Below are 26385 nucleotides of genomic sequence, written 5' to 3'. Positions count from 1 at the left end.
TATGCAAAAATGTTATTAGCTGGCAGAAATGTACAACCTTTGCCTGGGTCACAGCAGATCATAGTGAAGATTGCTAATAGGTTAGTGAAATAGCAGTCACGTAATTACAGCAGAAAGAGTGTCCACCTGCAGTGAGAAATATTTTTAATAAATATATATAGTCTATTGGTCCACTACAAAACTGCTTGCGCTAAAGGTTTGTACATGAGACTGTTTTGCCACAGTACATATCCAATAATACAAGTACAAAACTATATACCAAGAACACATCCCACACATATGGTAATCATTCACAAAACGCCTTAAAGGACATTCGATGTGAGAGGGATACGGAGGCTGACCATTTATTTTTAAGCAATACACATTGCCCGGCCATCCTGCTCATCATATGCCTTGAATATTTTAGCTATAGATCCTGAATAAGCATGCAGATCATTTTTCTGAAAAAAAAAATCTGACAAGATTTGCTGCATGCTTGTTTCAGGTGTGCAATTCAGACAATATTGAGGTGATTCATATACTACTTATGATCAGCAGGACTTCCAGGTGACTGGTATTGTTCAAAATTAAATAAATATGGCAGCCTCTATATACGGGTGCATGTTATTTCGGAGCTGCTCAGTTCGCCGCGGTGAGAGCCGAATGACAGCATTCACTGCTGCCGCAAAATACCGAGGCGGCGTTAAATACTATTCCCCCTCCAAGTTGTCACAACTCGGAGGGAGATGTAATTTGGGGTCTGGCAGCTGCCAGAGCCCCGAATTACCACTGTGCACCCCGCTAGTGTTGGGCGAACATCTAGATGTTCGGGTTCGGGCCGAACAGGCCGAACATGGCCGCGATGTTCGGGTGTTCGACCCGAACTCCGAACATAATGGAAGTCAATGGGGACCCGAACTTTTGTGGTTTGTAAAGCCTCCTTACATGCTACATACCCCAAATTTACAGGGTATGTGCACCTTGGGAGTGGGTACAAGAGGAAAAAAAATTTAGCAAAAAGAGCTTATAGTTTTTGAGAAAATCGATTTTAAAGTTTCAAAGGGAAAACTGTCTTTTAAATGCGGGAAATGTCTGTTTTCTTTGCACAGGTAACATGCTTTTTGTCGGCATGCAGTCATAAATGTAATACATATAAGAGGTTCCAGGAAAAGGGACCGGTAATGCTAACCCAGCAGCAGCACACGTGATGGAACAGGAGGAGGGTGGCGCAGGAGGAGAAGGCCACGCTTTGAGACACAACAACCCAGGCCTTGCATGAGGACAAGAAGCGTGCGGATAGCATGCTTTGTACCACCATGCAGTCATAAATGTAATAAAGATAAGTGGTTCAATAAACAGGGACCACGCGGCAACGCTAACCCAGCAGCAGCACACGTGATGGAACAGGAGGAGGCGCAGGAGGAGAAGGCCACGCTTTGTGAGACACAACAACCCAGGCCTTGCATGAGGACAAAAAGCGTGCGGATAGCATGCTTTGTACCGCCATGTAGTCATAAATGTAATAAAGATAAGAGGTTCAATAAACAGGGACCACGCGGCAACGCTAACCCAGCAGCAGCAGCAGCAGCAGCACACGTGATGGAACAGGAGGAGGCGCAGGAGGAGAAGGCCACGCTTTGTGAGACACAACAACCCAGGCCTTGCATGAGGACAAAAAGCGTGCGGATAGCATGCTTTGTACCGCCATGTAGTCATAAATGTAATAAAGATAAGAGGTTCCATAAACAGGGACCGGCAACGGTAACCCAGCAGCAGCAGCAGCAGCAGCAGCACACGTGATGGAACAGGAGGAGGCGCAGGAGGAGAAGGCCACGCTTTGTGAGACACAACAACCCAGGCCTTGCATGAGGACAAAAAGCGTGCGGATAGCATGCTTTGTACCGCCATGTAGTCATAAATGTAATAAAGATAAGAGGTTCCATAAACAGGGACCGGCAACGGTAACCCAGCAGCAGCAGCAGCAGCAGCAGCACACGTGATGGAACAGGAGGAGGCGCAGGAGGAGAAGGCCACGCTTTGTGAGACACAACAACCCAGGCCTTGCATGAGGACAAAAAGCGTGCGGATAGCATGCTTTGTACCGCCATGTAGTCATAAATGTAATAAAGATAAGAGGTTCCATAAACAGGGACCGGCAACGGTAACCCAGCAGCAGCAGCAGCAGCACACGTGATGGAACAGGAGGAGGCGCAGGAGGAGAAGGCCACGCTTTGTGAGACACAACAACCCAGGCCTTGCATGAGGACAAAAAGCGTGCGGATATAGCAGCAATGCTTTTTGCCGCCATGCAGTCATAAATGTAATACAGATGAGAGGTTCAATAAACAGGGACCGGAAACGCTAAACCATCCCAGATGTTCATCGGTCATGTTACTTGGTTGGGGTCCAGGAGTGTTGCGTAGTCGTTTCCAATCCAGGATTGATTCATTTTAATTTGAGTCAGACGGTCTGCATTTTCTGTGGAGAGGCGGATACGCCGATCTGTGATGATGCCTCCGGCAGCACTGAAACAGCGTTCCGACATAACGCTGGCTGCCGGGCAAGCCAGCACCTCTATTGCGTACATTGCCAGTTCGTGCCAGGTGTCTAGCTTCATGCCCGGTTTCAGGTCCAGCGGTGCCAGCCACAAATCCGTCTGTTCCTTTATTCCCCTCCAAATTTCCTCCCCTGTGTGCTGCTTATCCCCAAGGCAGATCAGCTTCAGCAACGCTTGCTGACGCATGCCAACAGCTGTGCTGCACTGCTTCCACGATCCTACTGCTGCTGGTGCTGGGTTAGCATTTCCGGATGAGGTACAGCTTTGAGATGCGTTGGAGGAGAAGGAGTCAGAGAGGTAGGTGCTGCTGTTGTTATCCAGCTGTTTGCGGCGTGGGCAACACCCGCGCCGTAGCAGGTGAGGAATCGCTGCCAGGCTCCACAAGGTTCACCCAGTGCGCGGTAAGGGAGATGTATCGACCCTGGCCGAACGCACTCGTCCAGGTGTCAGTGGTGAGGTGAACCTTGCAGGCAACGGCATTCTTCAAGCTTCGGGTTATTTAGCTGACCACGTGCTCATGCAACTCAGGCACTGCAGAGCGCGCAAAGTGGTAGCGGCTGGGAACCACGTAACGTGGGATGGCCACTGACATCATGCCCTTGAAGCTGTTTGTCTCCACCACTCGATATGGCAGCATTTCGCAGGCCAGAAGCTTGGCTATGCTGGCTGGCTGTTACTGCCACGGCCCGGGGGTCATTTGCTGGCAATTTCCTCTTGTGCTCAAACATCTCAGAGACAGACAACTCAACCGTAGCGCTGCACACCGAAGGGCTGTTGGTTGTTGTGTTTGATGAACACTGGGAGACCTCAAGAGCACTAGTCCGGAAAGTGACAGTGTCAGCATCGTCTGATGTTTGTGAATGTTGTGAACCACGCAATGGCTGGGCTACTGCTGCTGCTGAGGCGGGTCTGGTGGTGAGTCTGGTGAACCCAAGGGAGGCAGTGTTGCTGGTGGTACCCTGTCCTGCCGCGTTTGCCCACAGAGTGGGATGTTTGGATAGAATGTGGCGGCTCATGCTGGTGGTGGAGAGGTTGTTAATACTTTTCCCCCTGCTCAGGCGGGTCTTGCACACCTTGCAAATCGCCATGGTAACATCCTCAGTGCAGTCTTCAAAGAAAGCCCAGACTTTAACTGGCTGAGGACTCGGACCTCGTGCGTGATGTGCTGGTGCTGCTTAACCCACTGCTGGACGCTTGAGAGGTCATCCAAGTAATTATCTGGTCCTGTTCTTTTGGATCTGTGAGGGTTGTTGTCCTGGACAACATGGGCAGTATTGAGTGGGTTTTCTTGGGTGCTCCCCTGTGGCCTGTACGTGAACCGTCAGGGGAAACACCTCTTCCCTTGCCCCTCCCTCTTTCACCGGATTTCTTCCTCATTTCACTTATCCTTAAAGTACACGCTGACTGGCAGCAGTACAGTGGCAGTACAGAAATGCTATACAGTGGTGGGTGAGCGGTGTACCACTATTGTCAGCAGTGACACAGAGCACAATGCTATACAGTGGCGGGTGAGCGGTGTACTACTGTTCCCAGCAGACACAGAGTGGAAGTAAACACAATGCTATATAGTGTGGCTGAGCCGTGTACACAGAGTGGCATTAAACACAATGCTATATAGTCTGCTATATAGTCACCCCGAACAGGGTGATGTTCTGCAGAACCCAAACAGTGGCAAACACTGTTCGCCCAACACTACTGGGAGGGAACGCAGATTTTAGTACCTAAACACACGATACAACATGTTTTCCGGGGTCGGACTCTGAGGCACATACAGATGGTCCCGATCATCATCCTCATCATACAACTCTTCTCCTGAGTCTGACCCACCCACCACCTCTGCCACCCCAACATCCCCAGACACAGACCCCTCATCGTCCTCAACATTAACTTGGGATGCTGGCCTGAGCCAGACCTCCTCCTCCACATCAGGCCCCATCATCTCCTCAATGGCAGCCCTCATTAATCGCTCTGGCGACGGACTGATGGACACAACGTTCTCCTCCGGGGAGGGCTGCTGCTGACCACTGGCTGCTGGGGTGGATGTTATAGCTTGCGTGGGGCGTTGGCTGTTGCTGTTGTTGGGAGTGCTGCTCACAGCGGAGGTCTCTGGGGAACTCATGTTGAGCTCATATAGTGGTTGACGGTGAGTGGAGTATTACTGATCCCAGCAATATACACACTGACTGGCAGAGTACGCAATGCTATATAGTGTGGCTGAGCGGTGTACACAGAGTGGCAGTAAACACAATGCTATATAGTCTGGCTGAGCGAGCGGTGTACTACTGTTCCCAGCAGAATCAGAGTGGCAGTAAACAATGGTATATAGTCTGGCTGAGCGAGCGGTGTACTACTGTTCCCAGCAGAATCAGAGTGGCAGTAAACAATGGTATATAGTCTGGCTGAGCGGTGTACACAGAGTGTCAGTAAACAATGGTATATAGTCTGGCTGAGCGAGCGGTGTACTACTGTTCCCAGCAGAATCAGAGTGGCAGTAAACAATGGTATATAGTCTGGCTGAGCGGTGTACACAGAGTGTCAGTAAACAATGGTATATAGTCTGGCTGAGCGGTGTACACACAATGCTATATAGTCTGCTATATAGTGTCAGTAAACAATGGTATATAGTCTGGCTGAGCGAGCGGTGTACTACTGTTCCCAGCAGAATCAGAGTGGCAGTAAACAATGGTATATAGTCTGGCTGAGCGGTGTACACAGAGTTTCAGTAAACAATGGTATATAGTCTGGCTGAGCGGTGTACACAGAGTGTCAGTAAACAATGGTAAATAGTCTGGCTGAGCGGTGTACACAGAGTGGCAGTAAACACAATGCTATATAGTCTGGCTGAGCGAGCGGTGTACTACTGTTCCCAGCAGAATCAGAGTGGCAGTAAACAATGGTATATAGTCTGGCTGAGCGGTGTACACAGAGTGTCAGTAAACAATGGTATATAGTCTGGCTGAGCGGTGTACACAGAGTGTCAGTAAACAATGGTATATAGTCTGGCTGAGCGGTGTACACAGAGTGGCAGTAAACACAATGCTATATACTCTGGCTGAGCGAGCGGTGTACTACTGTCCCAGCAGACACAGAACAGTAAACAGAATGCTATATAGTGTGGCTGAGCGAGCGGTGTACCACTATTCCCAGCAGACACAGAACAGTAAACAGAATGCTATATAGTGTGGCTGAGCGAGCGGTGTACCACTATTCCCAGCAGACACAGAACAGTAAACAGAATGCTATATAGTGTGGCTGAGCGAGCGGTGTACCACTATTCCAAACAGACACAGAACAGTGAACAGAATGCTATATAGTGTGGCTGAGCGAGCGGTGTACCACTATTCCCAGCAGACACAGAGTGGCAGTAAACAGAATGCTATATAGTGTGGCTGAGCGAGGTACACAGAGTGGCAGTAAACAGAATGCTATATAGTGTGGCTGAGCAAGCGGTGTACTACTATTCCCAGCAGACACAGAGTGGCAGTAAACAGAATGCTATATAGTGTGGCTGAGCGAGGTACACAGAGTGGCAGTAAACAGAATGCTATATAGTGTGGCTGAGCAAGCGGTGTACTACTGTTCCCAGCAGTGACACAATGACAGGGGGGACCCTGGCTAGCGTGGCTGGAGCGCGAACTACCCTGCCTGCCTACCCAAAGCTAAACCCACAGACAAATGGCGGAGATATGACGTGGTTCGGGTATTTATTTACCCGAACCACGTGACCCGTTCGGCCAATCACAGCGCTAGCCGAACGTTCGGGGAACGTTCGGCCATGCGCTCTTAGTTCGGCCATGTGGCCGAACGGTTTGGCCGAGCACCGTCAGGTGTTCGGCCGAACTCGAACATCACCCGAACAGGGTGATGTTCTGCAGAACCCGAACAGTGGCGAACACTGTTCGCCCAACACTACACCCCGCACAGCTTAGCATTGCTGCTATGGGACGCCCAGTTTCGGGATGCCCAATAAGCTGATCCGCCTATATACACCTCTCACTTCAGGTTCATTGATTGTCACAAAACCCGACTGAGAAAAAACTACCAATTGCTACTAAGTGGATGGATCTCATACCCCTTCACCTGGAGCCTGCAACTTTGGATGAAACTGGTAAATGACATAACACCCCCCCCCCCCCCCACACACACACACACACACACACACACACACACACACACACACACACTCACACATACATACACACACACCTTTCAAAATCGTGAACAAGAACAGAGGTTACCCCGATACATTTCCCAAAGTCTGGTCTGTCTCCCCTGACTAACCTGACAAACTCTCACAATTCAGTTGCTGCATCGTACTCCTCTCAATCATACAAGGACTCTATTACGCTTCTATTTGCTGAGTGCATGTTATCACTCTTATATTTCTATTTAATTATATTATATTATAATTCTATTTGCGGAGTGCATGTTATCACTCATTGAATTTTGTTTTGTTCTCTGCTTTTGTTTTGTTTCTGTTTGTTTTTTGGGGGAAGGGGTGTGATCTCTGTGCATAGGGGTGTGGTCAATAATAAAACCAATCATTTCTTATTGCATGCACATTTAATGATACTTTTATTCAGCATGGAATTGGTCAAACCAATATAATCAGGAAGAGCATTTTAATGTTATTTTGTTGTTTTTTGGGGGGTATTGGAGATCTCTGCATACAGATGTTGATGTTGAATAAGATGAGACAAATTCTAGCTTGCATGCACATACCTTTCATGCAATTTGTATGCCGGCATGCAGCTTCAGTTTGGAATTAAGAATATCAAATAACAATAACATTTCTATAGCGCTTTTCTCCCATAGGACTCAAAGCGCTTAGGCTCTCTCAGATTCAATAGTTGGTAGTAGGTCTCAAGCTTACAAGATTCGCATAAAATGTGCATGCAAGCCACAGTGATTATCATTTTCCTATCTTCCTATCTTGTTTTTGAGCCACACATCGCTGTTATGGGTGCAGCATGAATAATGTAACACGTTTGCCTTATTTTCCGGCTGTGCTTGTAAAACATTCTACGAAGCAAATGCTTTGAAAGTGCCGACATCCCGAAGATATGAAGAAAAATGGCATCTGTAACTTAACAGAAGCTACAGATCCAGTGACCTGAAAATCATGTTGTTCCTAGATGTAAGCAAGCTCGCTTTCTTCTTTGAGAATCAGCCACCCAAAGGATAGGAAGTTAATGCAGAAATGTGATCAAGGTTCCAGTTCAAGGAGTGACAGATATCACTGACCTTCCTTAACTAACTATAGCGAGCATCAGAGAAAGGTCACCTGACAAGCTCAGTGTCACACTTCCAGCTTTGTGGCTGTATCCGATGGAGGCTCAAATGTGAAGGAAAGTCTAATGATGCAAAAAGTATTCTCTACACATGTAAGAAGTCATGGCTTCTCTGCAGATCTTCGCTAATCATTGCTCAAGCCAATGACAGTGTCTTTCTTTTTTATCTTTCTTCCTCAGTGACGGTGGCATAATATAATTAAAATGAAGTTTGAGTTATTATCGGCAGTATAAATTGAATGTCATTTTTTCCCCTACAGCATGAATTAGATGTTTATTTCTCAGCTATTAAATTGTAACTTAAGCTCCTTAGAGCCAAGTGAAAGGTTTTTTGTTATCTGATTAAAAGGATTTTTTATTGTTTGAATATTTTTATGTGTGGATATGAAAGTAATAAAGCTCATTGTAAATAATCTTATTAAAGCGTATAAATATTACAGACCTAGATGCTATGTGTGATTGGTGATTATGCATACAAATATGCTGGGTGCATGGTCACAATATTGTGGGTGGGCCCAGAAAGCACATGACCCAAGGTTACATGCTATTGCTACTATTTATAGCAGACCTCCTGTGTAAATTCAAGCTTTTACAGAGGAACTGAAACCAAGGATTGAACTACATCCCAATCAATAGTTCATAACCCCTTCCCCATAAGCAAGGCCGGATTTGTACTTACCAGTGCCCTAGGCCTGCTGTCACCAAGCGCCACCCCCCCCCCCCCCCCCGCAACCACCACCACCAAAAAACATTCTGGCCAACTATCTGACTAGCGATCACTGGTTTGAATGGGCCCATTTCAGTTGTGCTGCTGTGCCCCTCATTGAACAAAGAATCAGTGGATGCTCTCTGTCCTCTCACGATGGAAATTTGCGCTCCTGCCCGAATGTGCACAGCAGCCGATAGTGTTCTGGGCTTGCATACTTGAGAAATTACGGTGATGTATGATCGGTACTTGTCAAGAATGCATAAACACTATACTGGCCTCGGTTGCTGTGCACATCTGGGCAGGAGCAGGAAATTACAGGGAGTGCAAGTGGCCAGAGCATGCGCTGCTTCTTTATCCTCTGTGCGACTGGCTGCAGTCGGAGCCACAAACAGGTGACAGGGAGTGCGAGTGGCCAGAGCATGCGCTGCTTCTTTGTCCCCTGTGCGACTGGCTGCAGTCGGAGCCACAAATAAGTGGCAGGGCAGAGCAATGGAGAGAAGCCCATCCAAAACAGAGAACAGGTAAGTAGCAAACATCCTGTCAAGACCCACTTTGGATGTTTGGTTGTAATTAGTGTGGACCTGAACTCAGAACTTCCTCTCTGCTCTAAAAGATATGCAACAACATAACCTTACATAAAAACATTTTTGTTACAGCTGATACAAATCCTGCAATAAATAGACAGTGTGTCTAATTCCTACTTTCATGGAAGCAAATATATTAACATCTTGTGCTTTAAAATAAGCTTATATGCTGTGGCAGTCAGGTGACACAGGGAAGATATCAAATTTGTGATTAGACACAGATGTGGAAGAATTCGAAAGGCTCTCTAAATACATACAGGGTGCATTTCTCTGTTTTCCTTCTTTCCTGTGTAAGAGTTCAGCTCCACTTTAAAGCATCTGAATGACATTTATTTATATTTGCTGAAAAATCTACGTATCTCTTTTGAATGCTGAATGTACATACTAATAACATATTGGCAGTATACAGCAACAAAGTATGAAGAAGGCTTAATAGCAGAAAGATTACTCTTTTTCTTTTAAGCCAATAAATGGTATCATCCTGATTCAAAACTCTCTGCTTTTACTGATGGCTAAGATGGTAGAATGCTCTAATGCTACAGGAAAGCAGAAGGATGCCAAACCATACAAACTAGCATAGAGGTAGTAACAGCTCAGGTGACAGTGACAGTTTAGCAATGAAAGGGAAGCATACAGCATTTTTATTCCAGGCTGCAGCAGTTCTCATAGATGGTCGGAGCTGACGGACAGAAAATGAGTCAGGAAAGAGTTAACTTAAGCAGAGAGGAGATCACTGGCTAGGAAGAAAAAAAAGCAATAAATTACGTCTAGATAAGAAAGTGTAATTTACAACTGCAGGGGTCAGTCAGTGTCACAGCTGTAAAGAAGAAGGCAAAGAAACTAGCAGAAATGTTTGTGAATGCCTGCATTAGAACTCAGCTGAACTTAGTTTTATCTGCTTTTTAATGTAAATCCCTGGTATTTCTCACATCCACTTGTACTGTATGTCGATCATAATTGGATCATCATCAGGTAACAGTTATGATTGATCCTGATTGTTATAACACATCAGGAAGTGAGAGGTGCAGGGATTGGGGAACTCTGGAATTCATCTATTAGTGCAGAGCAGGGCGCTGGATGGCTGCGCTGTGGGAACAGAGGAGATGATTTACTTTGACATATGACCTCTTCTCTCTCCAAGTCCTGCCGCCCTTCTGATCTTATCTGATTTTATCACCCTAGGCCGTGGCCTTTATGGCCTTTGCAGAAATCCGGGCCTGCCCATAAGAGATCTTTACCTTTTCTCAAATAGATCATCCGACGGTATGGGGGAGGGCATCTGTATGGCTGATATTGTGGTGAAACCCCTCCCACCGTGTGATGTCAGGACCTAGGTCCCTACAGTTTCTTGTACGTGAACCTTGTTGCATTGTGGGAAAAAACATCTGTTTCCAACTTGTCAAGTGACCAGTGTCTCCCACTGTGCATAAATATACTGTATCTATAAAAAAAAAAACCTTTTAGCCTATCGCAATGCTATGGGCTGTAGTTATAGATAATGGCAGTTGGTGCTATCTGATTTTTTTCATGTTTGCCAGTAGTAAAGATGATTGCGTGCAGGTTTATTGTGGATCAAACAATATAAACAAATTACATGGCGAATATCAATAATTTCTTGATCGCTCCTATTTTTAAAATTCTCACTTTGCAATGGATTTATTTATTTATTTATTTATTCCCTTATCCCTAAAATTCCTCTTTAAATGTAATGTAAATTAACTTTATGTGTTGTAATGAATTACAATATCTGCCATTTCCTTTACTCACCCCTCCACCCCACACTATGTCACATAAGGCAAAGTTCCCAACCCCCATAATGGAATGGGTTTTGTTTTTTTTGCCTGGAGGCTGGGCTCCTCCTCCACCACAGGTGGTCACAGGGTAATTGCTTGTTTACACTCTTCTGAAAGAGGAATGTCGCACTATTAGGCCTCTTGCACACTGCAAGCAAATCAGATTCAGATTCAGATTTTTAATCTGTTTTTACATCCGATTCCGATTCAGATTTTTAATCTTAACTGCATGCTGCGTTTTTTGATCCGTTTTTCTGTTGAATGTATTCAAGGAAAATCGGAAACGGAATCGGAATCGGAAACGGAATCGGAATCGGAAAACGGATTTGCAGTGTGCAGGGAGCCTTACACTGTGGCCACAGAGCTGGCCTGGAGTTCACTTTTGCAAGTTGCAATAGAGCAACATTTAAGCAGGGCATGATTCATTGATCAGGGGTTTAGACTCTATTTTCTGGCTTTTTTAGCATGGGATAAATGACCCTTCATAAAACAGCCCAGTCTATTATCGAACATGATACAATGGCTTCAATTCATAAAGAGCTGTTTGATAAAAAAAAAAAAAAATCAGGTCGGTAAAATACCACACTCAGTATTTATGACTTTTTTTTTTACTAATTGATAAAGATTTTCCCAGGTGTGGTAGAAGTTCGGTAATTTACCGAACAATATGGCTTCAATTCACATAGACCTGTGTGGTAAAAGTAGAGTAGAGTGGAGTAGATCTCTTGTTTCGTTACTTCACTCTGTGCAGTGAGGCATTGCAATAGTAAGAGGCATTCCTTTAGATGTTCAGGTTTCCTTCTAAAGTCTCTGAATCTGTCTATTATATTATAGTCTTTCTTAACATTTTATTTCATGGCCAGAGTTTAGATGAGCTTCCAAGAAACATATGACACATCATACTTGAATGATTTCAGCACTTGCGCATCTTCAAACAGGAACCTAAAGGGTTAACGCCTAATGGGCTGAAGAGGAAATCTCTTTTGTACCGGCTCTCTCCTTTCCTGCCTGGGGGTGGAGAAACATATCCCTCCCAATAACATGTTGGGGCCAATAGAGAGACAGTCGCAGGAGGGGGGCTCTTCCTATTGGCTCTCTGCTGCAGTCAGTCATGACTTATCACATACTTAAGCTGGTTTCCGACACATCAGAGGTGGAGATAAACACTAAATATGTTACTGGGCTTTAACACATGTTCTAATTTTTATGATTTGACATTTAGGCTAATTTCACACCAGGACGTTGCGTTAGAGGGGGTGTTAAGGTCGCATAACGTCCCCCTAACTCAACGCCTGGTGGTGCTGGATCTGGACGTCAGAGTGAGCCGCGTTGTGCAGCTCACTCTGGCGTCAGTGATGCCGTGATGCGCACTCTCGCATGTGCCTGGCCGCTCTCCGCTCCTCCACAACATTACTGAGCATGTGCATGCAGTCTAACGCGGCTCAGCCGCGTCCAAAGTACTGCATGCAGTACGTTGTCTTGTGACGCAGCGTTACAATGTAACGCAACGTCCGCACTGTGAACAGCCCCATTGATTTTTCATTACTGTGCGGTGGGCTGCGTTACAGGCTGCTCTAACGTGCGCCTGTAACGTCCCACTGTGAAACCAGCCTTACTGATGTGTTGAGGTATTTAAAGAGACTCTGAAGCGAGTCTCAATTCTCTTTTTTAACCTATATTCATATTAAGCCCCATAAGCACAGCTAAACCGCAGCTATCCCTCTACAAACAAGGGGTTTATAACCCCCAAATCCCATCTCCTACCTCCGGGGAGCGCTTCCTGCTTGAGGCAGAGCTACAGCCATAAGCTCTGCCTCAAGCACGTCAATCCTCGCCTCTCCCCACCTCTCTCATCTGCCTTCACAGAAAGGGGTAGGGAGAGGCGGAGATCTGCACGGCGATTGTTGCGCATGGAGACAGAGCTACAGCTCATAGCTCTACCTCCAGGAAGAGAAAAATCCACGACCAAGAAAGTCCTGGATTTTGCAGGGGGATTTGGGGGGTATTAACCCCTCATTTTGCCGCGGGATAGCAGTGATTTAGCTGTGCTTATGGGGCTTAATATGAATATAGGTTAAAAAAGAGAATTGAGACTCGCTTCAGAGTCTCTTTAAAGCACAAGTCGGTAATTTACATCACTGCTTGGTAATTTCAGCTTGACATTAGGTAACAGACTTTATGAATTGATATTTTCCTAAATGCTCTGTAAAATCAACTGTTTTCTGCATTACCACATGCAGTAATGCTTTATGAATTGAAGCTTCAGTCATCAAAATTCCAAATGTCCATTTAATACTAGTATACTGACTGGAAACCATAATGAGCAGTCCTCTCGTCTACAATGAGCTAGAAAAGAGCATTTCTAAATTTTTGTAAGTTTTGTTTACCTGCAAGAAATAACAGAACTCCTTCAGTTGTAAAACCTGTAGTCTGTTTAGGAAGTGTAATAATTATACATCTGCAGTCTAAACAGCTATTTACACCAGAGATGCATCATTCCTTCTCTCTGTAGTATAGAGGGTGTTTCTGCTCGACCTGCTGAGCGTGGTTTCATTATAGCCGGGTTTGCTGAATCGACTTAAAGCTCCACTGGACAAGTACAGATGATCCTAGAACTCCCAAGTTAATAGATAACTCTATGTGGTATCAGGAATTAGCTTGTCTTCTCTCTGTGTTGGCTGTCGACCAAAGCAGTAATTCTTTAGATCCTGTTGACAATAATAACAAATGGAGCAGTTAAAGTCTCTGTATGAAATATGCAACACACACTGTAGGGAAAACCTGGAAAATGTCCAGACTAAAATTGCTTTTATGTATTACAGCCCTGAGATAAAGCACTAGAAAACGAAAGCCAGAAAAAGTCTGTCTACAGATGTAGACATCACTAGGAAACACTAAAGTCATTAGTCCCGGTGTAGCATCATCTCGATTTGCAACTTCACCATCCAGCTATACACAGAGACCATTTTCATTTAAAACTGTTTATAAGTCGGTGATAGCAATTTGAGTGAAAAAAAAGTTGCATAAAAAATATTCTCTTAAAGCATTGACAGCCAGGAAAACAACACACATACAGTGTAATTATTCATACCCCTGACAAATTTTGACTTAAAGTTACCGTACTTTTATTCAACCAGCAAGTAATTTTTTGACGGGAAATGACATTGGTGTCTCCCGAGTCCCAAAAGATAATAAGATGATGTACAAGAGGAATTATTGTGGAAAAAAAAAATTCTCAGCTTTTATTTACATTTGAGCAAAAAATGTCCAGTCCAAAATTATTCATACCCTTCTCAATAATCAATACAAAAGCCTTCATTAGCTATTACAGCAATCAAAAGCTTCCTATAATTGCAGACCAGCTTTTTGCAGGTCTTCACTGGAATATTTGCCCATTCATCTCCAAATCTTTCAGGTTGGAGGGTTTTCTTGCCACCACTCTGATCTTTAGCTCCCTCCACAGATTCTCAATTGGACTCAAGTCAGGACTCTAGCTGGGCCACTCCAAAATGTTAATGTTGTTATCTGCTAACCATTTCTTCACTACTTTTGCTGTTTTTTGGGTCATTTGGGTAAAAGTCTTCTTCTTTGTCCAGATGAGCATTTGCAAAGGCCAAGTGAGCTTTTGTGTGCCTTATCTAGAGAAGTGGTGTCCTCCTGGGTAGAGTTGTCCCGAATGGTTCGGCCGCAAACATATTTGCGCAAACATCGGTGGTTCGCATTCGCGTTGCAACGCAAACTTTATGGCGAGTTCAACCCGCCCCATACTACATCATTGGGCTAAACTTTGACCCTCTACATCACAGTCAGCAGACACATGACAGCCAATCAGGCTGCACTCTCTCCTGGAGCCCCCCCCCCCCCCCCACCTTATATAAGGCAGCTGCATCGGCCATTATCTCACTTGATGTTGCAGCAGTAGTGAGAGAAGGCAGAGAATGGCTGCAGAGATTAGGGAAAGCTTAGTTAGGTTCTTGTAGCTTGCTCCTAGCTGATATTTGTTGTTGAAAACACTACAAAAGAGCTCTTTTCAGAGCTAATGTTTTTGTGAAGTTTTTTTTGTGTGTGCCACTGACACTGCATTATACAGCCCTGTGTGTCGCAGCTGGCCCTTGCTAATTGCTATAGTGTGCAAGGCCCAGCACATTCAGTGCCTACCTTTTCACTGCACCTGTGTTTGACAGCTGCACATTTATAATACCAGTCCGACTGTGCATACCTGTTCATGTTCACTGCACCTGCGTGACAGCACGCAGTGTTATATAATACCAGTCACTGCATAACTGTTCACTGCACCTGTGTGTGTAACAGCTGCACATTATATTATGTAATACCAGTCCGTGCATACCTGTAACTGCACCTGTTACTAACCGCACATTGTATTATATACCAGCAGTCACTGCATACTTTTACTGCACCTGTGTGACTGCACATTGTTGTACCAGAAGTCACTGCAACCTGTTCACTGCACCTGTGTAACTGCACATTATTGTACCAGCAGTCACTGCAACTTGTTCACTGCACCTGTGTAACCACACATTGTTGTACCAGCAGTCACCTTTTCATTGCACCTGTGTAACCGCACATTGTATTAGTCAAGTCAGTGCATACCTTTCACTTCACCCCCCCCCCCCAATATGGACAAAACAAGAGACAGTGCAAGAGGCAGGCCACCTGGCAGGTCTGTTTGAGGTCCAAAGTACAGTGTTCAGAAGAAGGCACGTGCCATCAACCCCCAATATTATCAGGACGTAGTTGACTGCAACACAGAACACCTCATCTTCCTCAGCTTCCGCACGGAAGCGTGACATATCTTCCTCTTGCTGCTCTGATTCTGAGACCCCACTTCACACTCCATCGGCAGCCATCACCAAAGTGCCATCATCCCAGGGCTCAATGGTGTGGACATTTTTTGTGTGTCTGCCTCAGATGAGAGCAATGCCATCTGTACTCTCTGCCACCGAAAAAATTGAGCCATGGAAAGACCAAGACCCACGTCGGGACAACTACCTTACGAAGGCACATGACTACAAAGCACAAACTACAATGAGATGACGACCTGAGGAAAGGCAGCACACAAAAGCAAAGCCACACACCGCACTGTAAGATACAATCAAGCAATTCTTTCTCAAAAAAGGCGATACTCAAACTGTACAGTGACGTTGAAAGGCAAGTGGTGTCATTTCTGGCACACAGCGTTGGGTCAAGGGTCCATCTGACCACGGATGCCTGGTCTGCAAAAACGGTCAGGCCTGCCCGAAGACTAAGTCAGTCCCCACACACAACATCTCCGCCTGCCCGTCGTGTGACTGCCTGCCCCAAGACTAAGTCGGTCCCCACACAGCATCTCTGCCTGCAGGCCGCTGGACTGCTTTCTCCGCCACCACCAACGGGGTCCAGGACTCCAGGTGAATTCTGGAATTTTTAAGGCTGCTGCTAGCAGCGGCTGCTATAATCATTTTTCTGGTCCGTGTACATGCCTGCCTAATGTTTCTGGCTGCACTGCAGCTGCAACAACAAAACAAAGGCATGTACATGTGTCAATTCCCCTTCGTGATCGTTACCTTGCCACGGTGAAGGGGTTTGCGTATCACAATGAAGCAATGACCGGCTAAATGAGTGTGTTGGGGGGCACACCTCACCCAAGAAGATAGATAATAAGGTCGTTGCTTCATTGTGGACAGACCAAATTCGATCAGCTGGACACTCAGTCACTGTTGTTCTGTCATTGAGCTACCTCAGCCCGACCATATGGGCTTGAAAACCGCCATCGCCTGCACTCTCGCCATGGTGGGCACCAGTCCAGCACGACCGTCACTACGCAAACAGCTGTTTGTGGTGCGTTACACAGTGAGTTTAGTCTGTCAGTGTGAAGCAGTACACTAATTACACTACCTGATTGATGTATACACATGCAAGATGTTTTAAAGCACTTTAGGCCTCCAATTTAGCAATAAAATGTGATTTCTGCCCTTAAACCCTGCTGTGCGTAAAATCCGTATTTTTCTCTTGTATATTGTCTTATTATCTTTTGGTAGACATCAATGTCATTTCCCGTCAAAAATTACTTGCTGGTTGAATAAAGATAACTTTAAGTCAAAATTTGCCATGGGTATGAATAATTATGGGCAGCACTGTAAGAAGTTAAATACTTGTTCTACTTACATATGTATTGTACTGTCCACATTTTTATTTCACTGAATTTATATAGTAAATAAAGAGAGCCAGTCTGACTGAGATAAGATTTATTACTGCAGAAACATTATGATTATATTGGAATGATTGCAATGCAGGGTCAGGTTGTAGACTGCATAATAAACACAGAGCAGTGGTTAAATGGAATAGGATTTTATGGCTGACAATCCCGCTTTAATAACAATGTTCGTCCGTATTTTTTGATTATGTGATTTTGATCAACTGGGAAAGAGTGCTAATAAGGGTCTTTAAAGAACTCTGCTAAGAAAGCCAGAACAGACTACCTAGAACCAAACCCTGTGACAGGGGAGTAGCAATAGCCATAGCAGCCATAGCAAGTGCTATGGGGCCTGGAGCAGAGGGGACCCAGGTTGCTCTTGATATATTCACTATTAAATTTCCTTTGTTTGTCCACCCTCTGACTTTGTCTCAGTGCCCGTGGACTATACACAGTGTATAAATTGCTCAATCAACTCATATCCATAGGGTAGGGGCAGGTGGCATTGCTAAAGAGTGACTAGTTCTGAGGGCCCCATGAAAATGTTGCTATGGGGCCCTAAAATTTCTAGCTACACCACTGTATATGTCATCCATGACAGCGCTGATCAGATCACAGATCAGCCAGTTACAGCATGCATTGCTATACACTTATAACATTTGGCATGGAGTCGAAGGTTTAGGTTGCCAAGAGTAACTTCTGAAAAGGAATGCAAGGCTCTATAGAACCCAGAGCCTTCCCCCTCCTTAGGCAAGTACTGTATCTGTTGTTTTGTGGGTTTTTTTGGCTTCAGACTCCCTTTAATAAAAGTCAGGTAATGCTGCCGCATTCTGAAAAAGAAGGCAATTCAGTTACGGTAGGTTATATAACTGCATTACTGATCAGGACCACATCTTGGGCATCTTTAGCTAGAATAACTGCAAAGGTACAGATATCATTAATTGAAAATGTACTCAGATAAGTGTGTTGTTTATATAGTATAAGTATTTTTTGATATAACCCCCTAAAATAATAAACATTTATCTTACAGTTGATTGTAATAGCCCCACCCAAAAACTACAGTAACTACTCCAATTAAACATGGCTCCCTTGTTTCATTTTTTTTATTCTTACCTGCACATTATTTTAAACAAATATAATTCCTGCTAAAGGAATGATTTAATCTGTACTTAATAAGAAAGAAAACTAAATTCAATATATTTGGTCTACAAGTTTACAGCTAAAATATTTATGGCACAATATGTACTATTCTGGTTGCAAAATTAATAATCACGTAATTACGAGATGTAGTACAAAGGATCATATGCTTATGCTGGTTTTTAAATCGTGTGCCTTTTGTTTCTTTGTCAAATCTGAAGTTGCAAATCAGACAAAACTGAAAAGGGTGCAGAAGAAAAGACGTCGCTCATAACGCCTGCCTTGCTGAAGACGTCGCACATAACGCCTGCCTTGCTGAAGAACTCAGATTCTGTTGCGCTGACATAATTACTGCATTGTGTGAGATACTAGTATATCATTTCTGTTTCATTCCTGGTTTATACAGTATATTGTATTCTGAAAATAAAAGTGCATCTTAAGAATTTTTAGTACAGACAATCAATCCATCTCGCCATATTCCTCTTACAGGAAAAATCATGTACTGTAGAAATGTAATAATAATAATTGCGATATTTGTATAGCACTTTTCTCCTGTCGGACTCAGGCCCCCTGCACACTGCAAATCCAATTTTCCCTGAATGCTATCAAAAGAAAAATGCAGAAAAATGCAGCATGCAGTACCGATTAAAAATTGAAAATCGGAATCGTATGTGAAAATTGATTAAAAATCGCAAATCGTAGGACAACAGGGGCCTAGTCCTGTGTTTCACGTCTGTGCTGGAACATAAGGGTGATGGATCTCTATTTGCAGACTGGAAGCCTCCTATTATTTATCACAAGTTAAATGTGGTCTGAAGGCTTTTAGGATCATGGCTAGGAATGGTTTGAAATGCCAATTTCCGATTCCGTGGAAATTCTCATTTCCGCCAATGAAAATGACTGATTCCAAGGATTTCCGATTCCAATTTCCCAGGAGTGTTTTTTTGGTAATTTTTTTTTGCATTCTCTGATTGACTAAATACTTCCGAGATTACTTTGCAGTCTCTGATTGGTCCAATGCTTCTGAGTTCGGTGACTGGGATAAAATTTCTGAGTTGTGGTTATGCAGTATTTCTGCAGGAATCCAATTTCCAAGTAGACTTTTTTCAGTCATTTTCTGCATTCTCTAATTGGTCAAATACTTCAGAGTTGACTCTGCATTCTCTGCTGGTTCCTCGGTGATCCAAGGTTGGCAGCCCCCGGACAGCATGTGGCAATAATTACCAATCCGTACTTCCATGCAGGTACAGTACAAGTCTCTCCTCAAAATCCGGCGGAAATAGCCTAGCCTGATCAGGTCCAATATACTCCGCAGATTTTTTGGGGGGCAGCCGGTGCTGAATCCCAGAGGCTGAAGAGGATGGGGATAGTCTCATTAGGATCCAGAGACTTCCCATAGGGGCACTTTTTTCCTTACAGGTTTACTTTAAATAAGGAAGCATTTTAATTAAATCTCAAGTCCTGATGCTAACCCTTTTTCTAAAATGTACCCATATAGTTAAATTCATCCATTATATCACTACCCAGAACTCATCTTATCTACACCTACTGTGGGCCGAGCCAGCCCCAGGTATTCTAGGATCCTAGCGCCTCCTCTTTACGTTCAAAAATGTTTCCTGGTATTTGCACTACAAGGTTATTAAGCAGTCAGTAGAATAATTTCCATCTTCTCTTCCTTCCTGTCTGAACTCTGTGCGGGGGTACCAAAGACTTAATAGAAAGATCATATGGTCACTTTTCTGTTTATTCAGTTGGTTCTACTGCATTTGCAGTGATTCATCTCATTTTGCACTTGAGTGCTTATTGCAATATCCTAGAAGCAGTTGCATTTGTGGAATATATTGGAACCTGTTCAATGGCCATTGGTTTATATTTTTTCTATGGCCTTAAATATTGACTAGTAATTATCCAAACATAGTTATGTAAGTAGAAAAGAAATGGTAGACCCTCTTACGAAAGATGCACCTAACAGACACTGTCTGCATAAAACTGTATAAGCTTCTTAAAGGCACAATTGTGCTCTTTGCAGCTGAAACATATGCTACTAAAATGAATGCAATTTACACTACTAACACTGACTGCAAACTAATGCAACTCATATTACTATAACTTATTACAGGGGTTCTCTCCCTTCACTTTTTAGGAGAGACATCAGTTCCACGCTGCATGGCATGTTAGTAGGTACGGGCCTTCTCTTAGGTCCCCACCGTAACCTAATTTTAAAATCACCCAAAGATTTGGGAACATGCATGCAACTGTGACTTGGGATCTGAACTATAAAAAAGAGAATGGGTGCGGCGTGGAAAGGGATTAAGATGTGCTGCCATTTCTTTCTATTTGGTATATGTAATTATTGGGGGTTATACTTTGACCACTCAGAGCAAGGAGGCTGGTAGCTGAATAATGGAAGAAGCTACACAGGCTGCCCAGAGCAGCTGCAGCTCTGGGCTTCTGATATCGCTACAAATAAAACACAATGGCAGCGCAGTGCGATGTTGCGCTGCCTTGGTTCGCACTGTACTGCTTTAGCGATAGCAAGCATTCAGACAGGTACAAGACAGGACTATAGATTGGAGCGTAACTAGTAGCAACCGCAGCTCACAGTCACGTCCACAGAAGCAGAGCAAGTAGGCTAACAACAGTCACCAGCAAGCATCCACCCAGGCAAGACTACAGGATAGAACGTAACTAATAGCAACTGCAGCCCATAGTTACGTCCCAGAAACTAGAGTAGCAGGAATACTACCATTCACCAACGTGGTGATGGTAGAATCCAAGCTATCTGGATAATGGACTTCACTGACCCACCGCGGATGCAGCGAACGTCCATCAAGCATGGAACTAGGCAATACACAATAATAAGAAAAATAACAAACGGCTCAACTAACGGATACATATATATTAGCAAGTCTGCATATATATTTATCAAGAAACTAGGTAAAGCACAAGTAATAAGGTCACATAGAACTACAATAACAGAACTATACAGAGTAACAAGGTGCCCAGCATACCAGCGTACTGACCGATATGATAGGCAGGGTCTAAAATGGGAGGCATCAGCCAATGGATGCAAATATGCAAATTTACACACAGCTGAATGGTAATTATTCAATCCTGAGCTGGCTTGATTACCATTTGCTAGCTGGCTGTGAATGCAAAGGACTCCCATAAGAAATACATGTGTAACGGTTAGGTGTTGCAACTCAGACGTCTGATTCTTTGGTGATCTGCAGAATCACCAATAATGCAGACGATATACCTGATTATGTGTGATCTGCAGAATCACCAATAATACCAGTATAGCAGTACAAGGAGCTGAGTATGTAGTAATCTATTAAGTACAGTGCAACCGTACCTAATAGATTGACAAGACCTCACCAGAGGGGCTGGTAAGGTACTATCGGTACACTGACCGTGTAATAGAGTACCGTAACTTTAATAGTTTAGCGAGACCTCACCAGAGGGGCTGTTGAGGTACTATCAGCACACTGACCGTACTGTAACTAATGGTCGCCTGAGGAGTAGGCGATTCAGACCGTACTGCAGCCTAGGAGCAGGAGGCACAAACAGTACTGTAACTAATGGTCGCCTGAGGAGTAGGCGATTCAGACTGTACTGCAGCGTAGGAGCAATCGGTCATAAGCAAATAACTTCACCAGAGGAGCTGGTGAAGCTAACACCTCACCAGTGTCGTAGGCAGAATGGTCAGACAGGCAAGGATTGGCAACAGAGAGGACAGTATCAGAGCAGAATCTTAAGGCAGAAGAGTAGTCGGTAATCAGGCAGAGGTTCAGCAACGTAGGCAGATAGGCAAAGGTACAGAATCGATAAGCTTAGAGCAGAGTCAGAGTATAGCCATAGTCAAACACAGAATATCAATCACAATACAAATAATATCCTAGTCTAGGTGTGAAGTCCTTGGTTTCAACACCTGGGATCTAGTCTAAGGTCTGAGCACTAACACAGGATGTATTCTCGACAGCAGACAGCGCCAGACTGGAGCCCGGAGGCTTAAGAAGCAGAGGAGACCTCACTGGCACGCCCCCCTGTGCTCAGCCAATCCTGGGCGCCGTGAGTCTCCTCTGAGGTCAGCTGACGAGCCTCCTTCCAGCGTAAAGGTCCCGTCTGTGCGAGACTGGGACCCCATTGCCTGAGCAACGACCCGACCTCGGCGTCCTAGACGCCGGAGGGACGGGTAGGGGAATGGAGGCAGCTGCGGCGGCGGTGCTGTTCGCCGCAGCTGCCTCTTCAGCTGTTACAACATGCAGTATTATGTAACAACATGCATTCAGGAAATCCAGGGCTATCTGGCCACAGCTCAGCAGCAACAGGCAATTGGTGGAATGATGACAGCATCCTGAGCTGCCCAGAACTGCAGAGCGATTGCAAATGACAATGAGATAACCGAATGCAAGCAAATAAGCCAGAACTGTCCAATTGCAGCTCCACTGCAACGGACAGAACACGCTACAGGAGGGATCCTTACAGTATAATATTGTACTTTCTTTCCTCTGAGCTGGAGGTGGTTGTGGGCGGTGTCTCCAGGCGGTGAGAGGACCTGGGGCACTGCCCACGCCTGACCTCTTGCCCCGTTTTATGGTTCAGTAGCTCCCAACTCTTACCAGTAGCTTGGTAAGATGCGCTGCTGCCATTTATTTCTACTTGGTATAAAATTATCCAGACATAGGTCATTGTACATCGCTGGACTCTATTTATTGTACAGCTGGCATTAGTTTTTTTTGTACTGCTTGGAATATATTTTAATATTTGCAGGAGTTCAAGGTTTACAACATCTCTGGTACTTTACCTATAATTAGAGGCTATTAAAAAATATATATACATAAAGAGGTTTGTGCAGCGCTACTGGGTCTCTGTCTACAGCTGCATAGTCCACACAATGTACTTTTAGGGGCATTGTGTATGGCACCAGGGGCCCATAAGCAGGAAAGAAACAGCTAGGGGCCCGCACTGTTCAAAATCTATCACTAACTATCTAATTAAATATTTTTATTCATTTTTTTTCATAAACAACAAGGCCTAATCAGGTTTGGATATTTGTTGTGCCCTGTGGAGTAAGTGTTGTGGTAATTGTCTCATCAGTAATTTATATCAAGACACTTTTATTGTTGATTGCACTTTGTCTATATGTGCCAACATTGCACATCTTTGATTGTCCTTCAGAATTGGAATTGGTTCATACGACCATCATAATCCATTATCAGTTGACAGAGCCAGGTTGCTTAACAAGAACGAGGTGCAGCTATACACAGAACATTAGCTGATGTCAGGAAATTGCAGTACTTGCCACACTTACTTGACTTTTTTCTTTTCCATTCTCAGTTTCAATACACACTTAAAACAATGTCTGGTGAAGAAATTAAGATTTAGCAACATTCATGCTACTTGCTGTTGTCTGTATATCAATTTCCAATTAATTGAAAAGGTCTTCAACCTTAGTGCTTTAGGGATCAATATCCAAAGGAGACACTCTGCACTAGCTCTCAATATGTGCTGAACATCAGCTAAACACGAAATAGAGGGTGAAGACTTTCAAAAACAAAAAACTTCCCATACCCAATAAAAATATATTAAACCCCAAACTTAAAGAAGTTTCATAAAATCAGGTAACAAGACAAGACAAATAACATTTATATTGCGCTTTTCTCCTGGCGGACTCAAGTCGCTTGAACTGCTGCCACTAGGGTTCACTCAGTAGGCAGTAGGGAGTCTAGGGGCTATATGCAATTCACTTTATCTCCAAAGTTTTCTCCTAGGAGTTAATGTTTCATCTCCTATTTTAACTAACTTTTCAGCAATATGCAATTGAAAAAGTACTAAAAGTAGGTGAAAAAGTACTGTCAAGTACCGTATTTTCCGGACCATAAGACGCACTTTTTCTCCCTCAAAAGTGGGGGGGAAAAGTATGTGCGTCTTATGGTCCGAATGTAACAGTTTGGAACAGCACCAGGGGCCTACACACACACAGCGGTCAGACACGCTAACCGCTAACCCCTGCCGGCCACCGCACCAATGCGCCAGTGTTTCACTCACTCTAATGGTAATCTCCAGGTGGCCTCCGCGATTCATCCTTCAGAGGCCAGCAAATCTTGTGGGGGCACTGTCAATCATGGCTGCTGCAGCGGCCCGACACGCTGACCCCTGCTGTCACTCTTCCTCCTGGCTGGATCGCGTACAGCAGCGTCTGTGCGGGCATTCCAGTAAGTCTGCTCTGCCAAAGGGCCGCCTCCCTCTTCCTCAAATGTCCATTTTGACTCACTGCCAGTCATGATCAGGCATGCTAACCCGTATGCCCTCCCCCGCACCAGCGCGTTAGATCGCTGTTCCTCCCGGCTTCTGCCTCCATATGTCCGCATCAGACGCCGCCAGCCAATCAGGAAGGGACCAATGGTCTCAAGGGCGGGCGCAGGCTCTGCCATTCTGGCCAATTACTGCACTCGCTGAGATTGGCTGGGGCGTCTGATGGGGACATATGGAGGCAGAAGCCGGGAGGAACAGTGATTGAACACGCTGGTGCGGGGGAGTGCATATGGGTAAGCGTGCCTGATCATGACTGGCAGCGAGTCAAAATGGACATTTGAGGAAGAGGGAGGCGGCCCTTTGGCAGAGCAGACTTACTGGAATGCCCGCACAGACGCTGCTGTACGCGATCTGGCAGGAGGAAGAATGACAGCAGGGGTCAGCGTGTCGGGCCGCTGCAGCTGCCATGATTGACAGCGCCCCCACAAGATTTTCTGGCATCTGAAGAATGAATCGCGGAGGCCACCTGGAGATTACCATTAAAGTGAGTGACACCAGTGTGTCACTCACTTTAATGGTAATCTCCAGGTGGCCTCCGCGATTCATTCTTCAGATGCCAGAAAATCTTGTGGGGGCGCTGTCAATCATGGCAGCTGCAGCGGCCCGACACGCTGACCCCTGCTGTCATTCTTCCTCCTGCCAGATCGCGTACAGCAGCGTCTGTGCGGGCATTCCAGTAAGTCTGCTCTGCCAAAGGGCCGCCTCCCTCTTCCTCAAATGTCCATTTTGACTCGCTGCCAGTCATGATCAGGCACGCTTACCCATATGCACTCCCCCGCACCAGCGTGTTCAATCACTGTTCCTCCCGGCTTCTGCCTCCATATGTCCCCATCAGACGCCCCAGCCAATCTCAGCGAGTGCAGTAATTGGCCAGAATGGCAGAGCCTGCGCCCGCCCTTGAGACCATTGGTCCATAGTTGCGCATAGTTGCGCATAGTTGCGCATAGTTGCGGTGAGTGATTGGCCGACAGGCATCTGAAGGGGGCCATGGGAGATGCAGAAAAAGGCCACAGGACAGGATATCCACAGGACAGAGAGGGGGACACAGGACAGAAAAGGGGGGACACAAGACGAAAGCAGGAAGGATATGGGGGCCACAGGAAGGACATGGAAGAACTGAGGAGGACAAGGAGGGACACATAAGGCATAAGAGGTACAAAGGAGCCATTATAATTTGGGGGGATTGGGGCAAAAGGTCCCTAAGACACTCCTGTGCCATGGACACACCAGGAAGGTATATCTTTTTTTCTGATTTTTATCCACAAAACCTAGGTGTGTCTTATGGTCCGGAGCGTCTTATGGTCCGAAAAATACGGTATTTTCTTGCTTGCTGGTGGCTTAAAAGCCATTTTATTCCTATACTAAAGTATGAAAATTTCACCTAGGAGTAAACTTCAGAGAAAAAGTGAATTGCATATGGGCCTAGGACTCCTCATTGTCTCCACCTGCTTCCTGTGGTCGGTAGCCCCTCTGCAACCCACCTTTGTGAGTAGTTTTTTTACTTTTACGTTTACCATTTTACTTTGATGTACTGCACCATTGGGCTCCCTTTTTTGTCTCCTGTGCCTTTTTTTAGAGGGTGCTCCGACACCCACACCCCACCGCACTCACTTAAGTTGCCCTTTAACCATTACACTATCCAGCCAGTTATACTTCATAGATGGTGCAAACAAATTTTATGTAAGATCTTACTATGGGAACAATATGGAGGTTGATATTTTTACTCTTTTTTAAAACAAGCACATCTCCTGGCTGTTATGCTGATCTAAATATATGCTTAAAAAGACACTGAAATGGATAAAAATTGTTATTTTACCAGGTAGT

At 44.9% G+C, this 26385-nt stretch overlaps 1 long non-coding RNA gene across 1 annotated transcript in view; it reads right to left on the bottom strand.

Moving 5' to 3' along the window:
- Nucleotides 1–13205: 13205 nt before the first annotated feature.
- The window catches only part of LOC137561621 (uncharacterized), a 204204-nt gene continuing 191024 nt past the window's right edge, over nucleotides 13206–26385 (bottom strand). Inside the window, exon 3 of the long non-coding RNA XR_011030072.1 lies at nucleotides 13206–13621. This is a non-coding gene — a long non-coding RNA (uncharacterized lncRNA). The remainder of the gene's footprint in view (nucleotides 13622–26385) is intronic.

Source organism: Hyperolius riggenbachi, chromosome 3 (assembly GCF_040937935.1).
Source record: "Hyperolius riggenbachi isolate aHypRig1 chromosome 3, aHypRig1.pri, whole genome shotgun sequence".
NCBI lineage: Eukaryota > Metazoa > Chordata > Amphibia > Anura > Hyperoliidae > Hyperolius > Hyperolius riggenbachi.
The sequence above is the reverse complement of the archived record's forward strand: the minus strand, read 5'-3'. Positions and strand labels throughout refer to the sequence as shown.